Source organism: Marmota flaviventris, chromosome X (genome assembly GCF_047511675.1).
Source record: "Marmota flaviventris isolate mMarFla1 chromosome X, mMarFla1.hap1, whole genome shotgun sequence".
Lineage (NCBI taxonomy): Eukaryota > Metazoa > Chordata > Mammalia > Rodentia > Sciuridae > Marmota > Marmota flaviventris.
In genome coordinates, this window is record NC_092518.1 from 74326871 (window position 1) to 74351614 (window position 24744).

Consider the following 24744-nt stretch of genomic DNA (forward strand, 5'->3'; position numbering starts at 1 on the left):
TGGTTGGATATCTGGTTAAGCACAGTTTCAGTGGGGGAAGGAAACAGACTGTTGGGGGCTGAAAAATGAATGAGAAATAAAGGAATGAAAGTTGCAAACACACATGTAAATACATTTTCAATAAATTTGCTGGAAGATGAGCCTCATATGTAGATAGGATAGAGGCTTGAACAGATTTATTTGGGGATGGGAGATGAGAGACTTGAGTACGTGTAATAACTGATATGAAGAAAGGAGGGGAGGGAGAAGAAGGGGGAGATTTGTAACTATTGCATAGATATAAACATTTTAAAGTTTACTGATTCATAGTTGTCACGTGCTTTCTAAAAGGGCTTTAAACCAACAAACACGCCTACCAGCAGTTTTGAGAGAATTTGTTTGGTGGTCATTTTGTCATTATTAAATGTTATTTTAAAAACCCACGAAATTGTTTGCCAAATAATCACATTATTGTGCTAATTTTCTCTTCTTTTATTACTAGTGAATTGAGTATTTTAATCAATTGTGTCCTAGAGCACGAATATGCAACTTTATGTTCTTTTGCTCAAAACATTTCTATTTTAGATGGGTATTTATATTTGTTATAAAAGGCTGAAAGTCAAAGAATCAGATGCCACATATTTTATTTTCCCAAATTATATAGTTGAGAATCTTTTATTTTCTTAGAAATACAGGACAATTTGACAACTTTGGGCTCAGCTGAAGAGAAGAGAGGTACGTGATATTACCATCTAAGAGTGACCACAGATGGAAGTAAACGGGGGAGGAAGCATGTCTAGCTTGAGATCCAGTCCCTGAGCTCCTTTTCCTACCCCTGGAAGACATTCCTCCAGTGTCTTAAGGCTTTGGCTCACCTTCAGGCTGCGTGGGCCCCCTCCTAAGGAGCCTGGAGCATTGTGCGGCCCCTTTAAGAGTCCAGCTCCTCCCCGCTCCAGGGAAAGTTGCAGCTTTTTCCGCCTCCTGGGAGGGTGAGTTGGGCCAGCTGCCCGGCGCAGGGTTGCGGTCTTCCCAGAGCCAGAGACCCTCCCTTGAATCCGACACTGGGACGACTAGCCCTCTTGCGGCACTTGTTGCAGGTGACAGGTAAGTCCGCAGCCAGTGGCCGCTCCCTCGCCCTCTGTCCATGACTCTTTCTGGACCCCCAGCCCCTTTTTGCTGCTAAAACGCCCCCACCCCCATATCAGAGACTTAAGTCCTTCGCTAGCCGCCTTCCGTCTTTCCTTCTCCTTAGCTGACCGACTGTACCCTCCGTCCTGTGGGTCTCTTTGGACCGCACCCCCAACGCTTTGAGTCCCGTCTGCTTGGGGCGGTCCCTCCTGCCACTTTTCTTTCTCTTGAACTTCTTCAGTCCACACGTAGTCAACACGGACCATATCTCTCTAGGTGCTGCCTCATCCCTGTCATCCCTGGCGCGGTGTGCTTAGACTTTTCCCGCCAGCCGAGCCACTCCAGAGAGCTGGCCGGGTGGGCGGGGGTGGGGCCGAGCTCCTGGCGGGAACTGTACTCCAGACGTCCTGTCACCTTTTCTTTGGTTTCTCTCGCAGCGCTCCCCAGTCGCAAGGGGTCTCTGCCCTGCCCTGTCTGTGCTCAGACCTCGAGGCGTTGGCTTCCCTGTCTTCAGCTGGTCATCCACAGGTAAAAGCGGGAAGCCGGTTGGTTCTGCCTCAGTGAGCTCTCTGCGCCTGGGAATGGGGTCCCAGATCTGTGCTCTGGGGCTGAACTGCTTTATCTTGCTACCTGTCAAGCAGGCTGTGGTGATTTGCTCCTGGGGGAGCACATCCAGAGCCCACACTAGGGACATAGAACACTTCTATCTTCTGTGATGGTTTGTAAAGGGCAGAAGGTATTTCTCCTGCCCTTAATGTTGGATACGATGGGGTTTTGGTGGTGAAATAAATCGATTAGAATTCTGGTAGCTTTAAAAAATAATCAGTTCCTCACTAACCATTTCTTCCCCTAGTATTCTGCTTCTTCAGGACCAGAGGATCTAGCATTCCAGATATTGCTTCTGGCCGGGTGACCCTAGATCCTGTACATTTGTGGCAGAAATTAGTCTTCAGTACTTCCTGGACCTCCTATTTTTAACTGGCTTCTTTTCTGCTCTTTCAGTTCCCCACCCCCACCACTCATAAATCCGTTACTTGTAGGGAATAATGACCTAAACTATTTCTAAACTGTTTACCCCCAATAACTATGTCTATTGCAGAGTTGTGGCCCTAATAAAATTTCTGGTTCTTTCTCTCTCTCTTCCCCCCCCCCGTGTGTGTGTGTGTGTGTGTGTGTGTGTATGTGTGTGTGTGTAAGCCCCTTCAAAAAAATGCTAGTAGAAAAAGCCCACTGATGACTTATGAGGCTCTTTGGGTAGGGGATGAATATTTCTGGTAACACAATTTCAGATGTTTTACTCTAAGTTAAAGCAGTGACATGGAGCTTGGAGGCCTGTTCTAGGGTAATTTATCAGTGAGTGTATATAGCATTCTGGTTGGTACTCTGAGCATTTCCCCGTAAAGTCTGCTCCTGATAGTGGTTGTTAGACTTATTTTTTGCTAGGCATGATAATAAGTTCTTTACATAATAATTATCTCATACAATTCTCAAGATAACTCAATGCAGTACTTTACAGTTATAACCAGGATGATGGAGATTTGGAGGTTAAGTGTCTTGCACTAAATCACTCTCTGATGGGGGCACAGCTTATGTTCCTATCCGGTCACATTATCACTACTGTCTTGGATGTTAGGAACACTAATAGCTCAGGGGTGAGGACTAAGTAATTAGAAACTTCTCTTTTAAGCTCAAGCATATGTTTTGGCCTTTAGTTTCATCATAGGTGCACTGTGGGGGCTTTGGACTACTTATAGCACTAATGTCTTACCCTCTTCATTTCCAGGGCAAGGCTGCTTGCCATATTGAGTGTACCTGGATGAATGAAATTTGGGCTTTTAACTCAGTGTTAACTGTCCTGAAGTTAGGAGAACATGACCCTGGATTCTAGGGATGTACACCTGACTCAGCTTCATCATCTCCTGATGGCTAGGGGAGAAATAATGGGGTGGCAAGTGATAAGAATTTCCCCACATCCATTCCTTAGAGCATGAGGGTGTTGGTGTACTTGTTTTATTATGGGATGAATAGAGTATCTTAGGCCATAATAGTGGGAGGGAAGATGTCCTCCCCAACTCCAGCTCTGGGAATTTCAGCAAACTGTTTTCTTTTGTTTTTCTTCCTGAAAAGCTGATTTGTCACCCATACCCCTATCCTTGCCATTAATTCTTGTTCATCTCTCAGATTTAGCTCTAAAGTCACTTCCTTTGTGACAACCTTACTGAACATACACTCCCTTCCTGCAAGCAGAATTACTAGTTATCCTGTTTAAAGCAATTTTTTACTCCTCAATAAAGCCCTTAACACCACTCTTGGTTGTTTTTGCACTTGGCAGGTTGTAACCTTTCTAAAGGCAAGGTCTGGATGTTGGAACTCCCTTTGTCTTAAGCACAGGAGATTAACTGTGCTAGGAACTGGGGATACTATGCTTTCAAGGGGGTTGACGTGTGGTGATGATGGGATTGAAACACCATCTTGAGGCACTTGAATCCCCATAGTTGGGAATTTGTATTGAAATGTTACCTTCATAGCAAGGCATTCCATGACTATTTTATTTAAACTTGCAACCCATTCCTGAACATTCTTTATATTCCTTCCCTACCTTATTATTGCTTATTATTTGTTTCCCCCCCCTCCATAACATAAAGTTCAATTGGACAGTGACTGCTGTCTGTTGTATTCACTGGTAGACCCCAGGACTCAAAACAGTGCCTAGGATATCATTGGTGCATACAGATATTTGTGAAATGAATTAATGAATGACATTCACATTCTAGGAACTGGTACTCTTTTGTATGCTCCTGGGCCTGAAACTAAACCTGCCCAGTTTGTCACCCTACAGGTGTAAGGTTGCCCCAGGCCCAGTTCTCTTACAGCTTTCCTTCTACAGAGTTTTGCTTTGAGATTACATTCCTGATGACAACTTTGACCTAGTTGGAAGTGCTTCCTCTCTCTTTTTCTAAAGCATGGGTCTCTGGATGGAAACTTCTAAAGTTTAAAAGTAAAAATGCAAAGATGTTGTGCTTCTTGGTGGTAGGAATGAGGGCTGCACATTGGGAGGAGGGGGTGTGGATTGTCAGATGTCCTGAGGCCTTTTGGGCACTTGGCAAGGTCAGGAAGAGGTTGAAGAAAGTTACTATGCAACAGGGAAGTGAACTGCTCAAAAGAATAATAGATGCCACAAATTAGGCTTCTGGCCTCAAGTCACCCTTAGCCTTTGAGGTGTGAGATAGTTACTGAATTATAAACTTTATGGTAAAGCAATAGCTGAGTGTGACTTGTGTAGTACTTGACTAATTCTATACTAGGTTCTATACTAGGAGGACTATGTAAGTGGGAAAACCATTGTATGACAGAAAACAAAAAAGTGCTATTTTGTTTAAATGTGTTTTGAAAGGTTCAGGAAAAGGCCAGAATCCCTTCAAAACAGGCTTGGTGCTGGGTGCAGTGGCGCATGCCTGTAATCCCAGTGGCTTTGGAAGCTGAGGCAGGAGGATTGTGAGTTCAAAGCCAGCTATTACTCTAAGCAACTCAGTGAAACCCTGACTCTAAATAAAATACAAAATAGGGCTGGGGATGTGGCTCAGTGGTTCAGTTCCTCTGAGTTCAATCTCCAGTACCAAACAAACAAACAAACAAAACAAAAAATAGACTGGGGGGCTGGGGCTGTAGCTCAGTGGTAGAGCACTTGCCTAGCATGTGTGAGGCACTGGGTTCAATCCTCAGCACCAAATAACAACAAACAAATTAAATAAAGGCATTCTGTCCATCTACAACTATAAAAAAATTTTAAAAACAGACTTGGAAGGAATTGAGCCCTGGAAAATGTGGTAAATATTTATCATTTAATATATGCTAATTTTTTTGAAACTCAAGTTTGTACAAGAAACTACTCAATCTCTTTTGAACTTTTGAACTTGTACAAACTCAAGTTTGTACAAGAAACTACTCAATCTCTCCATAAACTTCAAACATTTGGAGTTACCCAGAACTCAAGTCAGTGGAGTTTTCTTGATCCTGGAGGCTCTCATTTAGCCTCAAAGCTTTAAATAGTATCTATCAAGGTACATATCACTCCCAAATTTATATCTCTGACCTGGACCTTTCTTATAAGCATTAGTTTCATATCTTCACTGAACTATTTGACATTTCTTCTTGTCTGTTTAATAATATCTCAAATATAACATAGCTGAAACAACTCCTCATTGCATTCACATTCTCAACCCTTTCCTTTAGCTTCCCTTATCTTAGTAAAATGGCACCATCATCCATTTATTGCTTAACCCAAGAACATGGGATCACCCTTCATTTCTTTCTTTTTCTTACACCACTGCCACATTTAATTCATGAGGAAGTCCTGCCAATCTGATCTTCAGACTGTGTCATGTATTCTGCCACATGCCTCTACCTCCTCTGCCTATGACCCTAGTCCAAACCACAAGGCTGCAATGAATATCCTTGCATAATACTTAAGGATATATACACACAAGTATTTCTGAGGGTTGGCTTTCTAGTAGGAGAATTTTGGGGTCAGGGAGATGTTGATCAAAGAGTACAGAGTTTCAATTAGACTGGAGGAGTATATTTTAGTGATCTATTGCACTACATGGTGACCATGTTTAATAATAATGTAGAATATACTTAAAATTGTTATATATATATATATATATATATATATATATATATATATATATATACACACACATATACATATATTGTGGTTGTGGGGTTGGAACCCAGGACTTTTCATGTGCTAGGCAAGCACTTTATCACTGACCTATATTCCCAGCCCAAGAATAGATTTTTGACATTCTTACCACAAGAAAAAAATAAATGGGTGAGATGATAGGTATGTTAATTAGCTAAACTGAATCTTTCTAAGAATGCATAGACCTAAATATCAAATTATTTCTCATAAATATAGACAATTATCACATCAATTAAAAATAAATAAATAAAATATTTATACATTTAATATTTTGAATAGGCAAAGCCAAAGCGACATCCTCCCATGCATATTAGGCAAGCTCTATACTACTGAGCTATGTCCCTAGTCTGTGACAGTCTTTTGAATTTTTGCCAGTCTGATGTGATGGGAAGGAGTCAGTAGAGCATGAGGAACCAGAAAAGTCTTTTTAATTTTGCTTTGCTTTAACTACAGGAGAGAGATGAGACAATTTATGTATAGATAAAGCATAGAGCTTGATGATGCAAGGTCCTTGAGCAAGTTGAGGGTGGGTGGGGTGTGTGCATTGCAGAATGAAAAGGGAGAAAAGATGAAAAGACTGGCCTCAGAGAAAGGGAGGTAGTTCTTTCATTGAAATGGGAGGGAAAGAGTGCAGGACTGATGAAGCTGTGGAGAAGGAACTGTGTAAAGGTAGAATTTTGAAGGTGACACCCCCTGTTTACAAAGGTCTGAAATGGCATTTGAGTGGGATGAAAAGAACTCTGTAGGGGTACATTATCAAAATTATGCATATATAGATTAAAGTATCATGTTGTACACCACAAATACATGCATTTTTGTCAATTATACTCCCATAAAGCTAGAAAAATAAACAAAAAGAGGCTTGGATAATTTGAATTTGTCTCTACCTCCAGTCACAGAACCTGTCTATCCCATTCTCTTTAGTGGCACTCATTTCCCCAGGTCTAGAAACAAAGTGCAGAGAATCTAGTTTAAGGGATTTGTCTGGGTGACTATGACTAAAATATGAGAAGGCAGGAGATTGGATGGTGCTAGCAAAAGTAGACTTGAAATGATGGGCCACTGTGACTTTCATATCTGGGTGACTAGACCTTGAACAGGAATAATTTGTAAGAGATATGACATTTCCATGGTGTCTACACTGTTTCCTTGTTTGTAGCTCTACCAGTTCAGGCATTAAAATAGCTTTAGTATCAGTGTCTTTAACTGTTGCTAGCAGCTTATCAGAAAGTATGGATTGATTTACTGAGAATGTACAATCTGCCCACTGATTGCCTACCTTATGCCAGGATCCTACAGTAGGTCTGTCTGTCTGTCCGTCCATCCATCCATCCATCCATCCATGTACTTGAGATGTTGTAGAGATGAAGGTAGACAATGGCTTTTTTTGGAGCTTATTTCAGCAGAGTAGGCATATGTTAAATGTAATTAATTATTATTTGCAGGCCGGGCACAGTGACCCATGCCTGTAATCCCAGCGGCTCTGAAGGCTGAGGCAGGAGGACTGTGAGTCCAAAGCCATCCTCAGCAAAAGCGAGGAACTAAGTAACTCAGTGAGACCCTGTCTCTAAATAAAATACAAAATAGGGCTGGGTATGTGGCTCAGTAGTTGAGTGCCCCTGAGTTCAATCCCCGGTCCCCCTACCAGTATTATTAATTGCAATTGTTGTAAGTTCTGTGAAGTTCAGTTTTTTTAGAAATAAAAATGTAATGTTGCTTTCTAATATGTTTTATTAATTTATATTTGCCAGCAAAGTATGAGAGTACCTCTTAAACCTTCCTTTTTAAAAACTTAACATTGTCTTTATAAAATTTTGCTGAGTTGATTTGCATAGACCCTATATGCATCCTCCCATGGACTTTAAATAATCCCTGGATGATTTATAATACTTGATGCGATGTAAATGAACTGTACTCAATTGTTATACTATATTGCTGTACTGTTTAAGAAATTATGGCAAGACAAAGGTCTGTACCATTCAGTAAAGATGCAGTTTTTCTGAATATCTGCAGATGTTGAATCTGTAGACATGGAACCTGCATATACAGAGAGCTGATTTTTATTTCTGTTATTACTAGGCTACTCAGTTTGTGACACTTCCTTATAGCAGTCTGAACAAACTAAGGCAGAGTCCAAAGAGTTTTGACAACTGAATGTGATTCTGGATCAGGGGTGGGAGAGAAACTAGCAATAAATGACATTATGGAGAAATTTTTTGCTGAATTGATAAGCAAACAAAAAAAAACTTTATTGCCTGTGAGTGTAAAATGTTTTCTTTTTGACGTCTGTTGGCCACTTGATTTTCATCATTTAAGAATTATCTCTTTGTGCTCTCTATTGGATATTTACCTCTCCTTGATTTTAGCAGATTTCTTTCTTGTTTGAAACCATGAATTACCCTTCTTTTTCCTCTTCTCTCATCTCTGGAAACCCCAAAGTCTTTCCTTCCAGTCTTTGTGGCCATTCATTTTTTATCTCCTTTGAACTTCTTTCTTACCTAGTTTGGTGTGTTGACAGATCTGAGTATTTTTTTTTATTGGTTGACCAGGTAAAAGCTAACATAATCAACTGTTCTCCTCTGCTAATCTCATTTCTCAGAGGCAACAATGTTAAATTTGTGTCTATTTCCAGACATTTTTCCATGCCTAGATAGACTATTTCCATCCATTCATCCAACCAGTCTTTCTATACTTACAGGTAAAAAAAGAAATACAAGTAGAATCATAGTATATATGTTTTGTAAGGTATTTTTTGCTTAATATGCAATAGCAAGTGTTCAGTGTCAGATATATAGAACTATCTCCTTTTTTCTCAACTGTATAATATTCAATTGTGTATATGAACCATAATTAATTAATTTTCTATAGATTGATATTTATATTCTTTAATTTTTTGCTGTTTCAGACATTGAGCATATATATATATATATATGTGTGCATATATTTATAGTATATGTTGACTATATTATGTTGAATATCAGTAGAATAAGGTTTATCAAAAAAGGGTGAGTGGTGCTGAAGACTAGGAAAGGTCTAGGAAGATAAAGACTAAGAATTTTCCATTGAATTAGGAAACTCTTGGTAACCCTAGTTAGAACACTTTTCGGGGAATGTGGGGTGGAAAACTAGACTGTGGTGGGTTAAGAAGTAATTGGGGAGATGAGGAGGTGGAAGGAGTGTATATGGATAATTCTTTATGGATATTGTTTTTGAAGAGCTGAGAAAGGGTAGTAGTGGGGGAAGGGTTTAGATATGGGAAGTTTATTTTTAATAATTTAGGAGGAACTTTAGTATCTTTAAAGGCTGGTGGGAAGGAAGGGATAAATGATAAAGGAAAGTCCTTATTGGGCAAAGTACTTATGCCAGATGGGAGAGGATCCAGAATGAAGTGGAGGATTATCCTGAATAGGTCTAGGTGAAAATAGATTTATATATTTGGCAGGAAGCACTTGTCTGATGACATTTATATTTCTCTATGATGTAAAAAGTAAGACCAATCTCTTAGAGCAGGAGTTGAGATGGGACAGAGTTTGGGTTGGATATTTGAGGTACCTGAGGACGGTTTTTAGATTAGTTATCATGGGGAACAGGAGAGCAAGGACCAGGGAAGCATAGTTGCAGTGCCAGGGGGTGTTGAGGTAAGCTTGGTAACCAATAATTCATATGGATAATAATCTACCAGATGGATTTTGCTCTTCACTAGATATCAGGAGTCCCTGTGTAGGCATAAAGTACCTCAGATTTGTAATGCAGTTATGAGTTATTCAGGATATGGATGAGAGTGCAGTTGAAATAATAGAATCCAAACTTTCTAGAAAAGGAAGGGAAGACATGAGGAAACTGACAAGATGAAAGTAGAAGGATCTATGGAAGACTGCCCCCATGAGGATTGAGAAGAGGCTTGGGGGGAGTCACTAAGTGAACAGATTAGAAGGTTAGGGGGTTATAGTCAGAGAGTAGTATTGAATTAATGATATCAAAGGTGGTGGAGTCCTAAATGATAAGCTCTTGGGTGTGGTTGAATGTTACATGGTATTCTTGATGCTATTCAACAAATATTTTTTCAACAAATATTTATTGTGTGCATTTTCAGGCCAGTTAGCACCCTAGGCATTGAAGAAATGAACAAAATGAAATCTTGCACCCCCACAGACCCCAAAACCACCAAGTCCCTTCTCTCATATAGCTTACAGTCTAGTGGGGGAGATTATTTACTTTTTAAATGTTTAATTCACATGTAATAATTGTAGAGAGTCTTTATTTTATTTTATTTTGGTACTGCGGATTGAATTCAGGGACACTAGACCACTGACCCACATCCACAGCCTGTTTTTGTATTTATTTAGAGACAGGGTCTCACTGAGTTGCCTCACTTTTGCCAAGGCTGGCTTTGAACTTGCGATCCTCCTGTCTCAGACTCCAGAGCTGCTGGGACTATAGGCGTGTGCCACTGTGCCTAGCAAGAGATTCTTTATTTTTATACAATAAAAGGGTACTTCGTTGATATGCTGATTCCTGCATGTAGTTCTATTTAGAATTAATAATAATACCAGGGTCAAATATTACATACTTGGGACTAGGAAAGTATATCTAAACATTTTGGGTGCTTTGTTTTATTTTAAAGTATACTAAATGAATTATGAGAATTTATACCTCTTCTTCCTTAGAATTTTTAAGGCACTTTTATGTACTATGTCAGTATTAAAGATAAACAAATATATACAAATCTAATTTGAACGGTTTAAGTGGTTTTAATTTTTATACTTTATTTTTTAAATATTAGAACATTGCTTCTAGCTGTAGAACAGATGTTGAGAATATCTGTACTAATCTTGCAAAAGGGATTTGATGCCATGTGTAAAGTAATTATGGTTGAACAGTTTAGGAGGGAAAGAGGGCTTACAGTAAGTTAATACCTTACATTTATTTTATATTATTTTCAAATTTATACCTAGCCATTTGTGTATGTATATATATATATATATATATATATATATATATATATATATATATATATATGCTCATGTATATATTTCTTGATATTTTACTTGAAATAAATTAGCATTTATTTAATGTCTTAGAGGCCTTAACACTTTAAAATTATCTGATGTGTATGCAGTTCTATTTAAGTTTGGCTACAGGATATTTGATTGTGCTGAAGGTTTCTGTGACCATAGCTAGATCACAGCATCCCTAAAATTAAAAAGAAACCAAATGCATGAAATCACACTTGTGTGTGAACATGGGCTGGATTAGTCACTAACCATCATGATTTCTCATTTAAGGGGACTGAGTGTGGGTGATTTTTAGGTGACGTGGCTTTCAAGAAACATTCAGATGCTAACTAGAGTTCAGTTTAGGTATCTCCACCGTCTGTGATCCTGGCAGGATAAGAGGGTCTTCTTTGTGGGGATGTGCTTTATCAAAGCTTATTGAATAAGGAAAGATAGTGGTGTTCTATGCAGCAATGGGGCTGATTAAAAAACAATAATGTGTTGACTCTTATCAAACTTTTCAAAAATGTTTTGTGCATATAAATGATCTGATTTTATAATATCCTTTTTTTTGTAGAGTGAGAGATTGAACCTAGGGTCTTGCACATGGTAAGCAAGTGCTATGCCACTAAGCTGAACTATACCCCTCTTCTTTTAGTTGGGAATTTCTGGGTCTTTTAAAACTCCTGAACTCTTAAGGAAAGGACTGTGGCAGAGAAGAGGGTGAATTGGCTATTTTTTACCCATCAACATTATTATTGGGATCTTATGGAGCCTGACTGGAAGCTTCCAGTATAGGTTTCAAAAATTTTCAGAAAGCTAAATGTGATTTTTCTTTTTCTTTTCTTTTCTTTCTTTCTTTTTTTTTTTTTTTTTGGTAGTGCTGGAGATTGAATTCAGGGTCTCATGTATGCCAGGCAAACACTGTATCACTGAGCTATATCCCTATCCTGAAATTTCCCTTGTAGCCAGGTGGGGTGTTTGGACAAATGGCCTCAGTTTATGATATTTTAAACTTTTATGGATCACATTTATGGAGGTTTGCTGGTGGAGGTTTGCTATAGGATTGATGGTGGGTTTAAGATGCCTTGAGTTGCTGAGGAGCTGGGGTAAAATGTGAAATCATGAAAATAAGATCACATTTCCACATATCCAAAACAACTACTTTGTTGAAAAAATATGTAGATTACAATGTCCAGCTTCCCTTTAGGACTTATTTATTATTTGAAGTGGGAATTTCCTCAAACCACTTATGAATATAATTTGATGGTATTGAAAGGTAAACATGTGGATTCCATCTAGAGGAATTAGTTCCCATATGTGATTCTAAGAGCTAACAAAAGAGATATTTTAATTACTCTTGCTACCCCTAACCACTATGCTCTTGCCATCCTTCAGAAGAGATGTCTAGAAGAGGACAAAGGGTCCTCTTCAGCGTGTAGAGGACAGTTCACAGGACTGGGAAAATAAGCCAGACTGAGGACCTTTCAATCATTGATCTGTTAGTAACTGAGAGCTTAAAAAACACCTCAAGTGCTGGGGTTGTGGCCCAGAGGCAGAGTGCTTGCCTTACTGCACATGTGATCCTCAGCACCACATAAAAGTAAATAAACAAAATAAAGTTATAAAAAAGATTAAAAAACCACTCCAAGTTCCCAAGTGTAAAATATCTCATTTTCCAAATATTACCACACAGAGTAATATTTGCAGAATTTGAAAAGACATTTTAGCATAATTAATGGTTAAAAGCTAGGACCCTGGAGCCAGGTTGCCTGGGCCCAAAAAGTAGACTGTCACTTATTATGTCACTTAAGGGGCATTGACCTTGGGCATGTTATTTACTCAATTTTGGACTCACTTTCCCAAATATAAAATAAAATAGATATAATAATTATAATACCTTTTGTAAAACAGATATAATAATTGTAATATATATAAAATAGATATAACAATTCTTACAAGATAGATGTTACAATTCTAATATCTATCTCATAGAATGATTGTCAGGACTAAATAACTGCATGTATATAAAGTGCTTAGGAAAGTGCCTGGTACATAATAAGCATTATAGAAGTGTTTGCTGTCATCATCGTCATCACCATCATCTTCATCAGTTGGTGTATATCTCAATAGGAGCAAAAACTGCAAAATGCTTCAGCACCTGCAAACCCTACTTTTATGGAATAAAATTTGAAAGGGATCATTTGTAGCCAAAATCTTAGTGCAAAACATAAATCAGAATCTTGCAAAATTGAGAGCTAGTTGTAAATGTCTCAGTGTTAGGGAAAAACAAAATTCAACTTGCTAGTATAATACTTCTGAAAATGGACTGAGTAGGGGCAAGCCCTAGGGCTTGTTGTGTGAGCCATGAATGTGCTCCATGGGTAGGCCAATGGGGGTCTAGACCCCAGTTAATCACTGGGAAGGCTTGGTTGCTTTTTGGTTTTGGAGCCTTGATTCTGATTTTTCACTTTGTCTCAATTCCTGTTTTTATTCCTTTTGATCCAAATTTTTAAATTCATGCTATTTTGTTATGTTTTATGTATCTTTGTAAGACACTTTAAATCCTGTCTGGAACAGTGTATAAATAAATATCTTTTAAACTGATCATATCTAATTACTAACATTTGCTTAATATTTATGCTTGTCAGTCTACCCCCAAGCAGAGAGGTACTGTGATTTTCCATCTGGGCAAAAATGCTGATTAGATTTCTCAAATTTCGTAGAAAGATGTCAAAACAGCCATATGCTCATATATTTTCCAAAGCATAAAGTTAATAATAATTAAAACTAAACAGCTACTAATATTAGGTGCTTATGTTAGGCCAGTCCTCTATTCCATGCTTTTTACTCATGATACATACTTAAATCTTCACAGTCTTAGGCAGGAGTTATTATTGCCAAATTATAAATGGGGAAACTGAGACTCATGGAAGTTAAACAACCTGCCCAGAGTTCATACAACTAAAAGAGTAGTGAAGGAGGGATTTGAACTCAGGCAGCCTGGTTCCAGACCCAGTACTTTTAAGCACTATTCTATGCTATACTGCTCTTAATTAGAGATGTAGCACATCAGAACTCCTAGTCCTAGTAGAAGAGGCTTTTCTGTGTTATAGGACACTTACAGGTCCTGCAGATTTTACATCATTGTTGTGTTTGTAATATGCCCCTTTCCCTCTCTACTATTGTTACCCTCTACTCTTAGATCTCATCATGTTCCCCCTGGATTTATGCCACATCCTCCTCAAATTCACATTCTGTCTTGGTGTCAGAGTTCTCTAACAGGTCCTTGCCTTATATAAAACACTTCAATGATTCCTGTTGTCAAAAGCCAGTTAGCATTGTTTCTGAATATAGCATATCAAACTCCCCCTGCCTCTTGTGATGTGGTCTCCACCTGCCCCTTCCACATTCTCCCATACAATTACCAGCCAGCATTACTGCACTGCTTGCTCATACTATGTTGCTTTTTGCCTCCATGCTTTTGCAAATGCTATGCAGTCTTCTTGGAAAGCCCTCTTTCTCCTGGTTAACCAACTGCTACACATTAATTTACAACCAGTTCATGTGCGTCTGCTGGATATCCTTTCTCGTTCCCTTTCCCATGCTGGATTAAGTGCACTACCTTGGTATTCTCACAATATCCCATGCATATATATTTTTTGCTTACCATGTTTTTATATGATTATCTGTTTAAGTATCTCTTTTCACTAGACCGTGAGCTCTTTATGGCCATGGACTATGCTTTATTCTTTTATCCTTTGCCAGCTAGCATAGCACTTGGCACATGGTGGCCTCCCAACTAGTTCACATTCTATAAACAGTGCAGAGTACAAAGCTTCAGGCCAGGGAAAGACGTAGAAGCCACACAGACATTCAGTTATAACTACCAGGACAGCAGAAGGAGGTATCACAGAGGAATCTTTGGGGAGAGATCTATTTACATCATTTAATTCAGGAGCCAGGAGGAGCTTGGGTGGGGGTTTATATCTAAAAATACATTGAAACTTGTGAGAAGCTAGACTTAGCCTCTTTGCAATTTGAATCTATTTTGAGTTTGAGTAGCTTAGAATACATAGGTAAACACATGTGTTTTCATAAGCATATTTATAAACTTCTAGGAGAGATATCGCCTTAAATTTGAATGGAGCAGTTCATACAATACCAATACAGTATCCCGATGTCAATATTGTATTGACTAAAAACAGTGTTGCATGCCCATTCAGATATTTCCAGTAAGATGCTATCAACTAGTACATTTTTGTATAGGTGGGTAGATCCAGACAAGGGGATATCTGATTTCTGGAAGTCCTGGGTCCTTGGAAGCTTTCTTCTTTTCTTTTTCTTTCTTTCTTCTTTTCCTTTTCTTTCTTTCTTCTTTTACTTTTTTTTTTTGTACTGAGGATTTAACACAGAGGCACTTTACTACTGAGCTACATCTCCAGCCATTTTTATTTTTTATTTTGAGACAGGGTATGGCTAAGTTGGTGAGGGTCTCGCTAAATTGGTAAGGCAGGCCTCAAAATTTGATCCTCCTACCTCAGCCTTCTTAGTCACTGGGATTACAGGATTACCATTGTGCCTGGCCCTGGAAGCTTTCTTTTCTATATGGGTTTTTAAAAACATTTTTTAATTGTAGGTGGACACAACACCTTTATTTTATTTATTTATAAGTGGTGCTGAGGAATAAATCCAGTGCTTCACATGTGCTAGGTGAGTACTGTACTGTTGAGCCACAACCCCAGCCTCTCTATAAGGATTTTTAAAAAAATTCTAGGGACTCAAACACATACTCCAGATATAGTTTCATTTTTCTGTGTTCTAAAATCAGCTCTTACCTTTAGATTATAAACTATAAAGCTATGCCCATACCTTGGGTACTAGATTTTGCTAGCCTTTGAGCTACGCTTCACTTGTGTTTGAAGACCCACACTTAAAGTAATATTAATTGTGACAGTGCTTTAGATGGATCTGCTTTGGATATTGTCATTGCCTTGGTGATAGTTAATAGAGGCTGCTGTGTATGCCTTATGGCAACATAGATTATAATCATCAAAATGACTTATTCTTTCCTAATTAAAATAAATCTTCTCTATATGTAAGTAGAATCACGGAAACATATGGCAGTTTGTAAGAATGGTTTCCCTCAACTCTCCTTTTGGAAAAATTTCTCCAACTTTTTGATCTTTTACTCTTATCATCCAAAATTTGGATAACCCCTGATATATATTTATTTATTTGTAAGTTATAAATTTAACATTATACTAATAGTATATTATCAAGCATGTACAAAGCTGGACATAGAGGATGAAAGATGAACACTGTTTAATCTTAATTTTAATATTTATTAATGGTAGAGTAACCTTTGCTCTCATTTTGATGAGAGTGGTGACATTAAGTATGCTTCATTTAAACAAAATCTTGGTTTAAGATACAGCTACTTGAAGATCTAATTCTAATTTATGTTTATTTTTGTACTTGATTTTAATGACTGATACTTCACAAAAGATTTGTCTAAAAATAAAAGGAGTGTGTTGTTGGATGAACTTAGTAAATAATGACACTCATATTCTAGTTCCAGGCACCAGTTATAAAAATGTTTTGTTGCTACACCATCTTCCCTGCTCTGAGCATGTTACATTTTAAATTTTTAACAAATTGTTTACAACTCATTGAAAGCTTTCATATGAGTTACAAGACGAAACATATTTTTATGCAATAAAATTATACAATAATGGAAATATTTCAGGTATACTTTGTATTGCTTATTCTCTATTTTAAAAACCATGGCATAAAATATTTTATTGTTTAAATTAATTAAAAATCTTCTGGTACCTTATATGTATTCTGGAATTATAAAATTTATGATTACAAGAAGAAAGTTACATATAATCTTTTAAAATTTTAAATAATTTTATCAAGGCATAATTGATATACAGTAAATTACACATATTTTAAACTATAAAATTTAATAAATTTGACATTTATGAATACCCATGAAAGATAATGAACATATGATTACCTCCTGTTGTGGTTTCACTGTGTTTCCACAAAGTTCATATGTTGGAAACTTAATCTCCAATGCCACAGTGTTGGGACATGGGGCCTAATGGTGTTTTGGTTATGAGGTCCTATCCTCATAAATGGATTAATGTCATTATTGTGCCAGTGGCTTATATAAGTAATTTTGGCCCCTCTTGTCCTTTGCCCTGCCTTTTCTCTTTTGTGTGCATACACTTTCTTGCCTTTCTACCTTTTGCCACAGGATGATGAAGAAAGAGCCTCTTACCACCTGTGGCCTCCAGAACTAAGTCAAAGAGATTTCTTATTTATAAATTATCCAATCTCTGGTATTCTGTCATGCCAGTACAAAATGGACTATGACACCTCTACAAGTTTTCTGGTACCATGTTGTCATTTTTTCTTCCTGTTCCTCTCTATTCTATTGCCCACCTCCAACCACTGATCTATTTTCTGTCACTATAGATTAATTTGCATTTTCTAGAGTTCTATATAAGTGAAATTCTGCACTGTGTTTTCTTTTTTGCTGGACTTCTTTCAGTCACCATAATTATTTTGAGATTCATCTCTGTTACTGTGTGTGTTAGTAGTTCATTCCTTTTTATTGCTGAGCAGTACACCACTGAATGGCTATTCTGCAATTTGTTTATTCATTCACCTCTTAATGGACATTTGTGTTGTTTCTAAGTTTTGTCTATTGTGAACGATATTGTCGTTAACATTCACATTCAAGTCTTTGTGTGGGTGGGCATATGTTTTTGCTTTTCTTGGGTAAGTACTTGAAAATGGAAAGCCTGGGTCATATGGGAAATGCATGTTTAAATTTTTTTAAAACAAATAAGCTGTTTCATAAAGTGATTGTACCATTTTACGTTCTATATCTCTTCCACATCACTGTAGTACTTGAGAGATTCAGTTGCTTCAAATTCTGCCCAACATTTGGTATATTTTTTTTTATTTTAGCCATTGTTATAAGCACATAGAGATATGTGGTTTTAGTTTGCATTTCCCTAATAGTTAATGGCATTGAGAATCTTTTCATATGCTCATTTGCTATTTGCATATCTTCTTTGGTGAAGTGTTGTATATTTTTAAAAATTTTTGAGGTGTTAAAATTATGGAGTATTCAGAATTCTTTAGATATTTTGTCCTTATCAGAAATGTCATTAACAACTATTTTCTTCCAATATATGATTTGTTTTTTAATTTTCTTTTAATTATCTTTAAAATAGCCAAAGTTTTAATTTGATGAAGTCTAATTTATTATGTTCTGCATCATTTTTTGGCTTCATGTCAGAAATCTTTGCATTTTGAAATATGGCTATCCAGTTTTTCCAGTACTACTTGTTGAAAAGACTATCATTTCTCCACTGAACTGTCTTGTAGCTTTATAAGAAAAAACAAATGACTCTAAACATAACAATTGATTTTTGAACTCTCTATTCTGTTCCACTGATCTATTTGTCTATCTTCATGTCAATATCACACTTGCTTGATTACTTTAGATTAATAATAAGTCTTGAAATCAGGTTATGTGAGTTCGAATTTTGTTCTACATTTGTTTTTTTTAATATTTATTTTTAGTTGTAGTTGGACACAATAACTTTATTTTGTTTATTTATTTTTTTTGTGGCGCTGAGGATCAAACCCAGGGCTCCGCATGTGCCAAGCGAGTGCTCTACCACTGAACCACAACCCCAGCCCCTCTACATATGTTTTGAACCTCATGATACATTATTAGTTTTCCTCTAAACAATCAATTATATATATATATATATATATATATATATATATATATATATATATATATATATTTTAGTTGTAGATGGACACAATACCTTTATTTTATTTATTTATTTTTATGTGGTGCTGAGGATTGAACCCAGGGCCTCACACATGCTAGATGAGTGCTGTACCACTGAGCCACAACCCCAGGCCCTCAATTATATTTTTAAAATAAAATTAAATAATACAAGTATTTATACTCACATAATTGCCATTACATGTATTCTTCATTCCTTTTTGTATTATTTTCCTTCTGCCTAAAGGACTTCCTTTAACATTTTTTATAGAGCAGGTCTGATGATGATTAATTCTTTCAACTTTAGCATGTATGAAAAACCTTTATTTCCCTCTGTTGTTGAATAATATTTTGTTAGGTGTAGAATTTTAGATTGATGAAATTTTTTCCCTTTTATATCTTAGAGGTGCCCTTCCATTGTTGTCACACTTAAATTGTTTCCAATGATAGATCTGCTTTCATCATTATCTTTGTGCATCTTTATGTAAAGTGTCCTCCTTCCCCTACCCAGAGTGCTTTTAAGATTTTTCTTGTTATTTCTGGTTTTAAACAGTTTGACCATATGGAGTGGTTTTCTTTATGTTTCTTGTGCTTGAAGTTCATTGAGCTTCTGGGATCTGACAATTTATAGTGTTCATCAAATTTAGGTCATTATTTCTTTAAGTATTTTTTCAGTGCCTCCACTTCCTTCGATGACTCCAATTGCATGTACATTAGGCAGCTTGAAGTTATCCCACAGCTCATTAATTCTGTTATTTTTTTTAAAAATTTATTTCTGTGTTTCATTTTGGATAGTTTCTGTGTCTGCAAGTTCACCATAATATTTAATCTGTTGTTAATTGTAACCAGTGCATTTTTCATCTGAGATGTTGTAGGTTTTATCTCTAGGTTTAAGTCTTTAAAAAAAAAATCTTTTCCGTGTCTCTCCTCAACTTTTTGAACATATACAATATGGTTATAATAACTGCCTGCTTTAATGACTTGGTTAATTCTAACATTTATGTCAGTTAGTCATCTTAATTGAATTATTTTCCTTCTCATTACAGATTCTATTTTTCTCCTTTTCTGTGTGCCTGGTAATTTTTTTTTTTTTTTTATTGGTTGTTCAAAACATTACACAGCTCATGACATATCATCTTCCATACATTTGATTCAAGTGGGTTATGAACTCCCATTTTTTACCCCAAATACAAGTTGCAGAATCACATCGGTTACACATCCACATTTTTACATAATACCATATTAGTGACTGTTGTATTCTGCTACCTTTCCTTTATTGGGTACCAGATATCGAGAATTTTAACTTGTTGGGTTCTACCTATTTTGATATTACTGTAGATATTTTTGAGTTCTATTCTGGGATGTACTTAGTTGCTTGGAAACAGATTGATCCTTTCAGGTTTTTCTGTTTAGATTTGGTAGGCAGGACCAGAGCAGTGCACTGGTCTAGGACTAATTATTTCTCACTACTGAGACCCTCAGTACTCTAGCCAGTATGCTGTAAATCATAAGGTTTTTCAGTTTGATGAGAATAGGCACTATTCCTGTCCCTGTGTGAGCAACAGGTATGGTACTTTTGAATTCTTTCAGGTGATTCTTTTCCTGGAGTAGTTTCCTCACAGATATTCCATGAACTTATCAGTCCTTTGCTGAATGTCAGGGAGACTAGGTGTAGTCTTTAAATACCTTTCTCTATGCAGTTCTATCAATGCTGTATGTTATGAATTCTAGCTATTTGGATTCTCTCAGACTCTCAGTGCTGTTTTCTCAACTTGGAGAGTTCACCAAACTCTCCCAGGCTTCTTCCTTCCTGTACCATGGCCTGAAAACTCTCTTGAGACAGTAAATTGGGGAAATCAAAAGGTTCAATGCATTTGTTTCCCATCTCTCAGAGATCATAGTCCTGCATTGACTGATGTTCAATGTCTTGAAAACCATTACTTTATGTATTTTGTCTATTTGTTGCTGTTTAAGGCAGGGTAGAAATTCATCCTTTGTTCTTTCATCTTGCACAAAAGATAAATGATATTTTGTAATCTGCAATTATTGTGACCAATTATAATATGTAGCCCAATTTCAATTATCATCTTTCAAAAGTGTAGACATCATCACATTTCTTCTTTGACATAGCTAAATTGGTTCTAAATAACTATATTCAAATGTATACAGAATGTGGCATACAGGAATATAGATAAATCACTAATCAGTTTCTGTGTAATATATATTATCACTTAACAAGAGCAGTTCAGTTTAAGGCTTCTTGGTTAAGACTCTGATTCTTTGAAAGACTCTGGTTCACTTTTCATGCTCAGTGAGGTATAAATATTGCCAAAATCATTTGTTATCCTTAGTCCAAATGGCAAAATACTTTTATCATATCACTTTGGTAGAATATGAGTGATAATCCATTATAGTTTTATACAAAACCACCATATAATTACAGTTTGTACATATAGAGGAATAATTTAATGCCAGTTCAACTTTTTAGACCATGAACATGAGTTAATTTGTCAGAAATTATTCTTTCACTTATAAGGTTTTCAGCATAATTACTCACTTAAAAAAGGCCTGAAATCTGACATAACTTCCCTACATACATATATGAATAGACCACAGTGAATCAAAAAAAAAAAAAAGCCTGAAACTTAAATGATGTCTAGATACAGTTTAATTCACAGTTCATCTGTATTATCTAAAAGGAAATGAATGTCATTTTCTAAGACCTACTAGTTAAGTCTGAAAACATGAATACACATATATAAACTGACAAAATATGGGCTGAAGATGTAACTCAGTGGAAGAACACCTGCATAGCTTGAACATGGACCTGGGTTTGATCCCCAGCTCCTCAAAAGAAAAAAAGCTAACATTGAGCATTCTCTGCTTTTGCATTTTTTAGCATTTTACATATTTTAAAAACTCCTTTAATCTGTATAATACAAGCCCAAAAGAGTAGGTACAGTTATCTTTTTTTAACTAATGAAGAAATTGAGTCACTGAGAGATTAGTAAATTGCCCAAGGTTACATAGCTAGTAAGTGATGAAGTTGGGATTCAAATTCAGACAGTCTTGCTCTATAGTCCAAGCTTTTAACCCAAACGCACATACTGTCTCAGGAAAACAAAAAAAAAATTTCTTCTCAGCTCTAATACTGTTTTTCAGCTTCTGTAGGTTCAAGTTTAAACACATATGCACAAATAGATTTCTGATTGAAAATATTCACTAAATATTTATTCAGCTCATATGGTATATCAGGCTCCTATGCCAAGCCCGTGGAGATATGAGGTCCAGATATAGGTCTTGCCTTCAAGAAGATCAGTTCTGGTGGAAATTTTATTTTGAACTCAAATATTATCATCTTTATATTTATATATAGCCTTCATGTTTGGGAAAGTAGGGGGATTAGTGTTCACGACAAATTTAACACAGCAAAATGTGTTGTATATTTGCTGCCCCATGCAGAGTTATTACTTGATGTTTTCCTAATTCACATAAATTTTCAATTTTGGAAAACCAACAATGATTTTTAATATATGTACTATTCTTATATGGAATTCTATACTTTTGGAAACTTTTTAAATATTGTAAGTTCTTTCCCAAGGTCATATAGATGATAAATATGAGAGCTAGGATTTGATCTCAAGTCTGTTTTACACCACTATTTTCATTATTACATGCTCCCTTTTCATTTTTTTTAAAGAAAGAGTGGGAGAGAGAGAGAGAGAGAGAGAGAGAGAGAATTTTTTAATATTTATTTTTTTTTAGTTCTCGGCGGACACAACATCTTTGTATGTGGTGCTAAGGATCGAACCCGGGCCGCACGCATGCCAGGCGAGCGCGCTACCGCTTGAGCCACATCCCCAGCCCCCTCCCTTTTCATTTTTAAAACTGGTCTTTAGAATCTCAAATACTTTGAGATAACTTGTTCTTCCCCTTCTTGAAAACCAGTTGTGTGAATGTTAGTTTCAATGTTTATTCATTATTCTTAGTCTATAAGATTAGGATAATAGGTTGGATATGTAGAATTGTACATAAATCTATTAAATCAAATGTGTTGTTCAACTTGTTTATATATTTAGTAAATTTTATCTGCTTGTACTATCAGTAGATGAGAGAGATATGTTAACCTCCAATTTTGATGGTAAAGTTTAGTTTTCCCCTTGCTTTTTAAAGTATTTTCATTAAAAAACAACCTGATTTTTAGTAATAATTGTACAAAATTGCTAACTAAACAAGCCACCTTTTCTAAAATATTTTTTGGTGGGTAGCATGGGTCCCACAAGGATATTATATTAAAATATTTCATCTGAGTCTTGACTCATCTGAATCCTGACACTGCAGGACTAACATGAAACAAACTGACCATCAAACTCAGGTTCTGACACTCATGTTATCTGAGCTGTGGTCTTCCCTGTAGGTAATCCTTGCCCTTTTGACTACACACCTGTGACTGAATGGAAATAAAGGGCCTTAAGTTTTCTTGAGCTTTGGTTTCTCTATTAAACCCTTGTATCTGTAAATTCATAGTATCTTTATGGTCATAGCTCCTCCAACTTCACATCTGTCTTTTTTATTGTATATAACTGTATTTGCACCTACATTATTTTTCTGAGTTTGAGTTTTAAAAATGTGAGGCACCATGTATCACAAAATGATATCACTTAATTCGTTGTACATGAAATCATGATTTTTATCCCGCAATTCCCTTTTTTAATTTCTAGAGGATATTTTATCCCATAGTATAGGGAATGGTGGGGGAGGGGGTGGGGCAAAAGGCAAGTTTCTTTTCTAAGATTTAATGAAAGATTAAGTCTCATTATGGTTTGTGCTTTGACCTACAGGTTATTTAGAAGTACCTTCATAAATTTCTGAAAAGTGTTGAGATTAAAAATTCTTTTATTGATTTCTTATTTAATTTCCTTCAAGTCAAAGATCATGGTCTGTATGAAAATTATCTAAAAAAGATTTATTGAGACCTGAATCACAGCCTAATACATGGTTAATTCGTGGGGTAAATATTTCATATGTGCTTGAAAGAGTGTAATTTTCCAATTGGATATAGAATTTTTCACATGTCCATTAAATCAAGCTCATATTGTTGTTCAACTTGCTTATATATTTAATAATTTTCTATTTGAAATGTTAATAATTGAAATAATGATTTAGAGGTATGCTAACCTACCAGTTTGATGGTCAAGTTTTAAATTTCTCTGTAGTTGTACTTAATCTTCCTTTATTATTTAAAGATGTTTTATTACTACATACAGGCTTATTATCTGTATGTTTGACATCTTCCCTCTCCTTTATTCTTTATTGTCTTGAATTTTTCCATTTAGATATTAATATGGCTACCTAAACCTTTTTTTTGGATAGCATTTACTTAGTACATATTTTTCCATTTTTTTGCTTTCAATCCTTCCCTGAATTTATATTCTAGATATCCCTCCCCCTTATATATAACACATTGCTATATTTTTCCTTTATTGAGTCTGTTTTCTCTGTATTTAAAGGATAAGTTTTGCTCATATGTGTTTTATATTTATCAATATATTTGAACTTGTTTTAACCATCTTACCTTTTATTATTCTGTTTGTCTTTTACCCCTATGTTTTCTTTTTTCTCTTTTAATTTTTCTTCCTATTCTGTTTTCTTCTCTCCATTACCAATTCTGCAAGCACCCATTTCAATTTAGCTGGCTTGAAACAGGGTCAGTGTTGGAAACAGAAGCTATCCGTGGTTGAATGTAGGGTTGGGGTGTGATATAGCTTCTGAAAGGAGTGAGAATGGCAAGTGATAGGGGAAGAGAAAGCAGAGAGCTAATAGAATTCATGGTTGATGGGCTTAAAAAATTTTTTTACAAGTGTGAGACAAGGATGCCTAATAGGTCTAGAGGGAAAGAAAGTGGGAATGTAAAATAAACAAAGGCTTAAAATAAAACCCAAAGGGACTAGGTAAGCAAACTGAACAAGTACAAGGAACAGGATTTGTGGGTGACTACAAAAAAAATAAAGCTGAGACTTTAGATAAGGAATTGCATAGTATGTGGTTATGGTAGTAAACTGTGCAGGCATTGATATTGATTTGGGATTTTTAGGGGCAGTTGTGGTAGAAGGATG

At 36.3% G+C, this 24744-nt stretch overlaps 1 protein-coding gene across 2 annotated transcripts in view; it reads left to right on the plus strand.

The window, feature by feature from the left end:
- Nucleotides 1-1004: 1004 nt before the first annotated feature.
- Sytl4 (synaptotagmin like 4) overlaps nt 1005-24744 on the plus strand; it is a 61890-nt gene continuing 38150 nt past the window's right edge. The window contains exons 1-2 of one of the 2 annotated variants that reach the window (XM_071606279.1): nt 1005-1083; nt 1545-1635. The gene's annotated coding sequence lies outside the window, so the exon portion shown is untranslated. The remainder of the gene's footprint in view (nt 1084-1544; nt 1636-24744) is intronic. The other variant, XM_071606280.1, reaches the window with a different exon arrangement.